This window comes from Rutidosis leptorrhynchoides, chromosome 1 (genome assembly GCF_046630445.1).
Source record: "Rutidosis leptorrhynchoides isolate AG116_Rl617_1_P2 chromosome 1, CSIRO_AGI_Rlap_v1, whole genome shotgun sequence".
In the NCBI taxonomy this organism is placed as follows: domain Eukaryota; kingdom Viridiplantae; phylum Streptophyta; class Magnoliopsida; order Asterales; family Asteraceae; genus Rutidosis; species Rutidosis leptorrhynchoides.
The window spans coordinates 350,955,081-350,963,640 of NC_092333.1; positions in this window are offsets into that span (position 1 = coordinate 350,955,081).

Below are 8,560 nucleotides of genomic sequence, written 5' to 3' on the forward strand. Positions count from 1 at the left end.
TATTTTTCAGTTACTTGTGTCCATAACGTAAAACATAAAATACATGTATTCTCATCCCGAAATATTTAGAGTTTAAAAGTGGGACTATATACTCACTTTCGTCTTGAAGATATATATATAATTTGACTTGGTCTCCGGTTGATATCACGAACCTATCCATATATAATATATCAATACCTTTTCTTTTTAAACAAACGTCACATATATATACTTGTTATACTTTGAATAATTCCTTAGTCCGTAGTTAGCAGTTCGTTGTTAGTAATTCAATTTTAATGGTTCATTTTTAGATGTTTAATATACCCGCAATGAAATAAATAAAACCCCCAACGAAATAAATAAAACCCCATCGTATATGTATTGGTCGAGATTAATCTTGACCCATGGTACCGGTGTTGTCAAATGACGTGTTGCGTACATAAAGTACCGGTGTTGTCAAATGACGTGTTGCGTACAATCATGGGATCTTATGATTAATCTTCTCGTGTTGTTTACGGGTGATCCTGAACCATATAAAATTGAATTATAAGTACATATATATAAAATATCATGTTAACTTAAAAAGATGTGATTTATTTAATTTTTTCCCAATTATTTTCGTGGCTAAACTAGTCTTGGATATCCGATTTTGTTTCGGTCATAGTTTCTTCGTTACAACTCCGTTTTCGTTGATTCAACTTGCCATCTCCTTGGATAGAGTCCCTCTTTAAGACTATGAACTGTAAATACCTTAATTTGTATTCAAAATCACACGGCATAGGTCAAACTTTAGTGAAACTTATGAAGTTAATCATTTTCCATCATGTAAACAACCTCAAATGATTATTTTTCTAAAAATACTTATACTTTGAGTTAAATCATGAAATTTTTATGTGTTATCATATTCATAGTAAAAATCATTTTTCCAGAAAATAAACCTCCAATTCAAAGTTTAAGATGGTTTTTAATTATCCAACCCAAGACAGCCCCCGGTTGCACTCCGACGTCGTAAATTCAGTTTTTAAGGTGTTCTTTGAAAAACCAAGTTATACCTTGTTAAGTTAGCATATAATTAAGATATGTTACAGGTCTTGAAGTATTTTAAAAGTTAAGTTAGAAGGATCTATTTAGTTTGCGAACAAGTTTGAAATCATTCAAACTATGTTCTAGTTTATAAACTCTTATATATATAGCTTTAAATATATGAATTGAAAAAGAGTTGAAGTAGAGTTTTTACCTCAAGTTTAAAATGTAAAGTTGCTGGAAAGAAGTAGTAAAATAAAAGTTGAGAGAGTTCTTGCAAGTGTGTGTGAAATTTGGAAGTAAAATTTGGAAAATGAATGTGTAAAAATGAGTTAGAAATGGTGCTTATTTATAGGCTTGAAAATTTGGTTTTTAGTGAAAATATCTAAGATAAGTTAAAATTTATTATGTCATGAATGACATATTATTCCAATAATTGAAGATTTCTATTGGTATATACCAATAGTAAATACTTCTAGAAGCTGTGTATAGTACCCTAGATATACGTATAGGATTATTGAGGAAACGGAACGAGAATTCAAATATAACTATCTTTTGTAAATATACTTATATTGTTTTATGTATAAAAGCCCTTTAAAAATGATTAAATACATTACTTATACGATATATGTATAAACATTATAAATCATCAGTATCTATGTCAAATAACGTTACGTAGGTTATTGTTTTCAAAACTTAAGTTAGTAGTTTCAAAATATACTTATGACTTTTTGTTATTAATACAAAATGAGATATTAAAACATCCTTAGATCATGTTAAATATGTATGTATAATTATCATATATTGTATAGTTCGTGATATCATCGGTCAAACTAGACGGTCAAACGTTGTGTAAAACTCTTTTCAAAAACATAAGTCTCAACAATTTGGATTGCTTATCATGTTGGTAAGGTTTAATTTATGTAAATATTAATCTCATAAGTATAGAACGATCGGAAAAGTGCGGGTCGTTACAGTACCTACCCGTTAAATAAATTTCGTCCCGAAATTTTAAAATTGTACCTATTTTGCGTCATCGAGAAACAAGTGTGGATACTTTTGTTTCATCTGATCCTCTCGTTCCCAAGTAAACTCAGGACCTCTTCGAGCATTCCAACGAACCTTAACGATTGGTATGTTACTCTGCTTGAGCTGTTTAACTTCACGATCCATGATTTCGATTGGTTCTTCGATGAATTGTAGTTTCTCATCGACATGGATTTCTTCAAGAGGAATGGTGAGGTCTTCCTTTGCAAGACACTTCTTAAGGCTTGAGACGTGAAAGGTATTGTGTACTCCGGCGAGTTGTTGCGGTAACTCGAGTCGATAAGCTACCGGTCCAATGCGTTCGATGATCTTGAACGGGCCTACATATCTTGGGTTCAGTTTACCTCTTTTACCGAAACGTATTACACCTTTCCAAGGTGACACCTTTAGCATAACCATGTCCCCAATCTGAAACTCTAATGGTTTCCTTCGGACATCGGCGTAGCTCTTTTGGCGACTTCGGGCTGTTTTCAATCTCTCCTTGATTTGTACTATCTTCTCAGTCGTTTCGTGTATGATCTCGGGACCAGTTAATTGTCGATCTCCTACTTCATTCCAACAGATAGGAGATCTACACTTCCTTCCATACAATGCTTCGAATGGTGCAGCTTTAATGCTTGCATGATAACTATTATTATACGAAAATTCTGCTAACGGTAGATACTTATCCCATCCGTTTCCAAAATCGATCACACATGCCCTGAGCATGTCTTCAAGAGTCTGAATCGTTCTTTCACTCTGCCCATCGGTTTGCGGATGATATGCGGTACTCATATCTAAACGAGTTCCTAGTGCCTCCTGCAGTGATTGCCAGAACTTTGAGGTAAATCTACTATCACGATCGGATATAATGGAAATAGGTATTCCATGCCTTGAAACAATTTCCTTTATATACAATCGTAATAGTTTCTCCATTCTATCCGTTTCCTTTATAGGCAAGAAATGGGCAGATTTGGTAAGACGATCAACAATCACCCAAATGGTGTCATATCCCCAGGCAGTCTTTGGTAACTTCGTGATGAAATCCATGGTAATACCATCCCATTTCCATTCTGGGATTTCTGGTTGTTGAAGTAACCCTGATGGTTTCTGGTGTTCTGCCTTGACCTTGGAACAAGTTAAACACTCCCCAACATATGTTGCAACGTCTGTCTTTAAGTTAGGCCACCAATAATGTGTCTTAAGATCTTGATACATCTTTCCAACTCCAGGATGTATCGAGTATCTTGTCTTATGTGCCTCGTTCAATATCAACTTCCTTAATCCACCCAACTTCGGTACCCAAATACGGTTTGCAAAATATCGAATTCCATCTTCCCGTATAACGAGTTGCTTCTCATACTTCTTCATTATTTCATTTCCTATATTTTCTTTAGTAAGTGCTTCTCGTTGAACTTCTTTGATTTGTGAGTTGAGATTCATGCGAATTTTTATGTTCATCGCTCGTACTCGAATTGGTTCTCGTTCCTTTCTGCTTAGTGCGTCAGCCACCACATTCGCTTTCCCGGGATGATAACGAATTTCACAATCATAGTCGTTTATTAACTCGACCCACCTACGTTGCCTCATGTTCAGCTGTTTTTGATCAAAAATATGTTGAAGGCTTTTATGATCAGTAAACACAGTGCATTTAACCCCATACAAGTAGTGTCTCCATATCTTCAATGCAAACACGACTGCTCCCAGTTCTAGATCATGCGTCGTATAATTTCGCTCGTGAATCTTTAATTGTCGAGATGCGTATGCAATAACTTTCTTTCGTTGCATAAGAACACAACCAAAACCTTGTCGCGAAGCGTCACAATATATTTCAAAATCATCGTTCCCTTCAGGTAACGATAAAATAGGCGCCGTAGTTAACTTCTTCTTCAGTAATTGAAATGCGTTCTCCTGCTCCGAGGTCCATTCGTATTTCTTCCCTTTTTGCGTTAATGCTGTCAACGGCTTAGCTATTCGGGAAAAATCTTGAATAAACCTTCTATAATAACCGGCTAAACCCAAAAATTGGCGTATCTGCATTGGTGTCTTAGGAGTCTCCCATTTTTCAATGGCTTCAATTTTTGCTGGATCAACCTGAATTCCTTTGCTACTAACAACGTGGCCAAGAAATTGCACTTCTTTCAACCAGAAAGCACACTTAGAAAATTTAGCGTATAGCTGTTCTTTTCTCAACAACTCTAATATCAACCTTAAATGCTGCTCATGCTCTTGCTCACTCTTGGAATAGATAAGAATATCATCAATGAAAACGATAACAAACTTATCTAAATATGGACTACAAACTCGATTCATGAGGTCCATGAATACAGCTGGCGCATTCGTCAATCCAAACGGCATGACCAAAAATTCGTAATGACCATAACGTGTCCGAAAAGCAGTTTTCGGAATGTCCTCTTCTTTGACACGTAGTTGATGATAGCCCGATCTTAGGTCGATTTTCGAATAAACACATGATCCCTGGAGTTGATCAAATAAGTCGTCAATTCTCGGTAGTGGATACCGATTTTTGATAGTTAACTTATTTAATTCACGATAATCTATACACATCCTAAAAGATCCATCTTTCTTTTTAACAAATAGAATCGGAGCTCCCCACGGTGAAGTACTTGGTCGTATGAATCCATGATCCAGTAATTCTTTTAACTGACTCTGAAGTTCTTTTAACTCGGACGGTGCAAGTCTATATGGAGCACGAGCCACTGGTGCGGCTCCTGGTACTAAATCTATTTGAAATTCTACAGATCTAAATGGAGGTAATCCCGGCAACTCTTCCGGAAAAACTTCAGGAAAATCTCTTGCCACAGGCACGTCGTTGATGCACTTCTCTTTTTCTTTCTTTTCGACTTTTTTAACATGTGCTAAGATAGCATAGCACCCTTTCTTCAAGCACTTTTGAGCTTTCAAATAACTAATGAGTTATAGCTTTGAGTTACCCTTCTCTCCATAAATCATCACCGGCATTCTATCCTTACAAGGAATGCGAATTGCCTTCTTGGCACACACAACTTCAGCTCCTACTTTGGACATCCAGTCCATGCCGACTATTACATCAAAACTTCCTAATTCTACGGGTATTAAGTCAATTTTAAATGTTTCTCCGGCTAAATTTATTTTACAATCACGGCAAATTTTATCGGCTTTAATTAGTTTACCATTAGCTAACTCGATCATGTACTTAGCATCTAGAGGTAATGATGAACAATTCAATTTAGCGTAAAAGCCTCTACTCACGTAACTTCTATCGGCACCAGTATCAAATATAATAGATGCGGATAAGTTATTAATGGTAAACGTACCCGTAACAAGCTCCGGGTCTTCACACGCCTCTCTAGCATTAATAACAAATGCTCTTCCACGTGCAGATCCATTATTCTTCTCTGGATTCGGACACTGGCTCTTATAGTGACCTTGTTTTCCACACCCATAACAAGTAATGGTAGCCAAAGCAGTTCTATTTGCATTGGTGGCAGGAGTCTTGGTACCATTTGTATTTGTAACGAGAGCCCTACAATCTTCAGCAAGATGACCCTTTCGATTACATTTGTTGCATACCACATTACAGTAGCCAGAGTGATGTTTGTGGCATCGGTTGCATAAAGGATTTTGTCCTTTGTAACCAAAGCTTGAACCACCACCTGCACCTTGTATGGTTTCTTGTTTCTTAAAAGATTGTTGTTGGTTACCTCGATCATAATTTCCATTCCACTTTCTTTTGTTACCTGATACCTTCACATCAGTATTGGATGCTTTCTTATCCATGATGACCTGATCCATTAGCTCGTTTGCCATGGTTATAGCTTCATGAATTGTCTTAGGTTTCGATGCTGTAACGTTTGCCTTGACCTTTTTGGGCAAACCATCTTTGTACATTTCAATCTTCCGTTCTTCGGTTGGAACCAATTCAGGACATAGCAAAACTAATTCCATGAATCGCTGATTGTAGTTGGTGATTTCAGTACCAATAACCTTCAGACTTCGTAACTCATCTTCCAACTTCCTAACCTCGTTCCTTGGACAATATTCGTTGATTAACATTGTTTTGAATTCTTCCCACGGAGTATCATAAGCTACATCTCCTCCTACAGCCTTCACATAATTTTTCCACCACGTGAGTGCACTATCTTGTAAAGTGCACGATGCATACTTGGTCATGTCCTTTTCAACACAACCACTGATTTTAAACACAGTCTCCATCTTTTCTATCCACCGGGTTAAACCGATTGGTCCTTCTGTTCCACTGAATGATGAGGGCTTGCAAGCTTGAAAAGTTTTGTAAGTGCACCCCACACGAGGATTTGGGTTAACTGCAGCACCTCTTGCAGCCTCGACCCATAACATTCTGTCGTTCACTCGTTGATTGATGAGTTCCTGGATTTCTTGTTCCGTCATTCGGTTCAATCGCGCCATATTCTTCTATAAGAATGAAAAGAAAATAATTATTCACATGGAATATTATAGATGTAGTGTATATTTACAGTACATTATAGCTTATTAATAATATGAACCAGGTATTATTATAAAAGCCTTTTCTTCTTATTAGCGTTTTATAATTATATCTAGGGTAGTACCTACCCGTTAATGTCCATACTTAATAGCTTAGTACAGAATCAATTACTACCATCTAAATAATACTTAACCATGGAAAATTATTGCATTTCACACTTCACTATTTTACATATGCTTATCTTATATCGAACATTAAGCAAACCACACTAATAATATTATACAAAACATTATATGATCCCATGGTTTAATACGGCAGCGCATCGTTTGGTCTATTTTCTAGGACGTTTAGGTTCAAGGAATGGCCTAACGCTTATCCTAGCTGTCTGCCTATATTTTGGCTGTGGGGCTGAAGAACTGGATGCCGGGACAGCACGAATAGGAATAGCGGGAATAGGGGTGGTAGTGTCTAGTGGAGTTGGTGCCACATCATCCTTACTAAACTCGGGATTTGAATTTTCTAATTCATTAGCCTTTCGTTTCTTTCCTAGTTCGAACTCGTCTTTTGTAATTTCCTGTATTTCTTCCTCGGGTTCACTTTCCTCCTCGGGTTCACTTTCCTCCTCGGGTTCACTTTCCTCCTCGGGTTCACTTTCCTCCTCGGGTTCACTTTCCGGGTTCTCTATAGTCGGTTCATCCGGAATTTGTGAGTCTTCCCCAAAGATATTATTTTCGTCATCGTATAGGTTAATGACTGGAACACCATCTGAAGATTCTGGTTCGGAGTCGCTGAATGTGATAACAAGTTTTGAGCCCGACATCTATCATACAACAACTAACCCATTAGTACTACATAATATTTACATATAAATTTTAACCAACAATGATAAGCAATGGTTTTTAAATCAGACCCGGTCAAAGTCCAGACTTACTAATGTATCCTAACGACTTATCAGTTAGACACACTAATGCAAACCTGGTTCGCTAAGACCACCGCTCTGATACCACATGTCATAACCCGTCCTTAACCATAAGAACGTGTTAGATAACGTATGATTTCATTGCGAGGTATTGACCTCTATATGCGACATTTTTAAAAGAGAAACTGCATATATTATACATTACAAACCATAACCATTATTTTTGTTACAAACTTTAGACAATAAAAAGATGATTATCGTTTAGCGATAATCTTCGACTTACAATCTTTACATATAATGATAACAACACGATTTCGAGCATATTTTACAACACAAATCCTTGGGTATGCAGTTTTATTTTTGACACAAATATGCGTACGCAAGATCCTGCTCAAATTCAACATAATGCAGCGGAAGCTTTAGTAATCACCTGAGAATAGACATGTTTTAAAAGGTCAACATAAAGTTGGTGAGATATAGGTTTAATGCCGGCAGCAATATATATATATAGACCACAAGATTTCGTATATAAACAGTTTAATAAAAATATTCTAAGTGGTTGAGCACTTGGTAACCATACTTAACAATTAATCACGTCGCATATTCCCTTTAATATGAAATCTTACTACACTGTACCAAGTGTAGTCACGAAACGAAGTACTGTGCAACCGTTGAATACTGGTCGTCCAGTCCGGTTGGGGTTGTCAAGCCCGATAGATCTATCAACAGGATTCGCGTTTACAATACCGCTGTAAATATTAGTTACCAAGCTACAGGGAAGTATGCCAGTGGTACAACTCAACGTAGAATATATTTTTCAGTTACTTGTGTCCATAACGTAAAACATAAAATACATGTATTCTCATCCCGAAATATTTAGAGTTTAAAAGTGGGACTATATACTCACTTTCGTCTTGAAGATATATATATAATTTGACTTGGTCTCCGGTTGATATCACGAACCTATCCATATATAATATATCAATACCTTTTCTTTTTAAACAAACGTCACATATATATACTTGTTATACTTTGAATAATTCCTTAGTCCGTAGTTAGCAGTTCGTTGTTAGTAATTCAATTTTAATGGTTCATTTTTAGATGTTTAATATACCCGCAATGAAATAAATAAAACCCCCAACGAAATA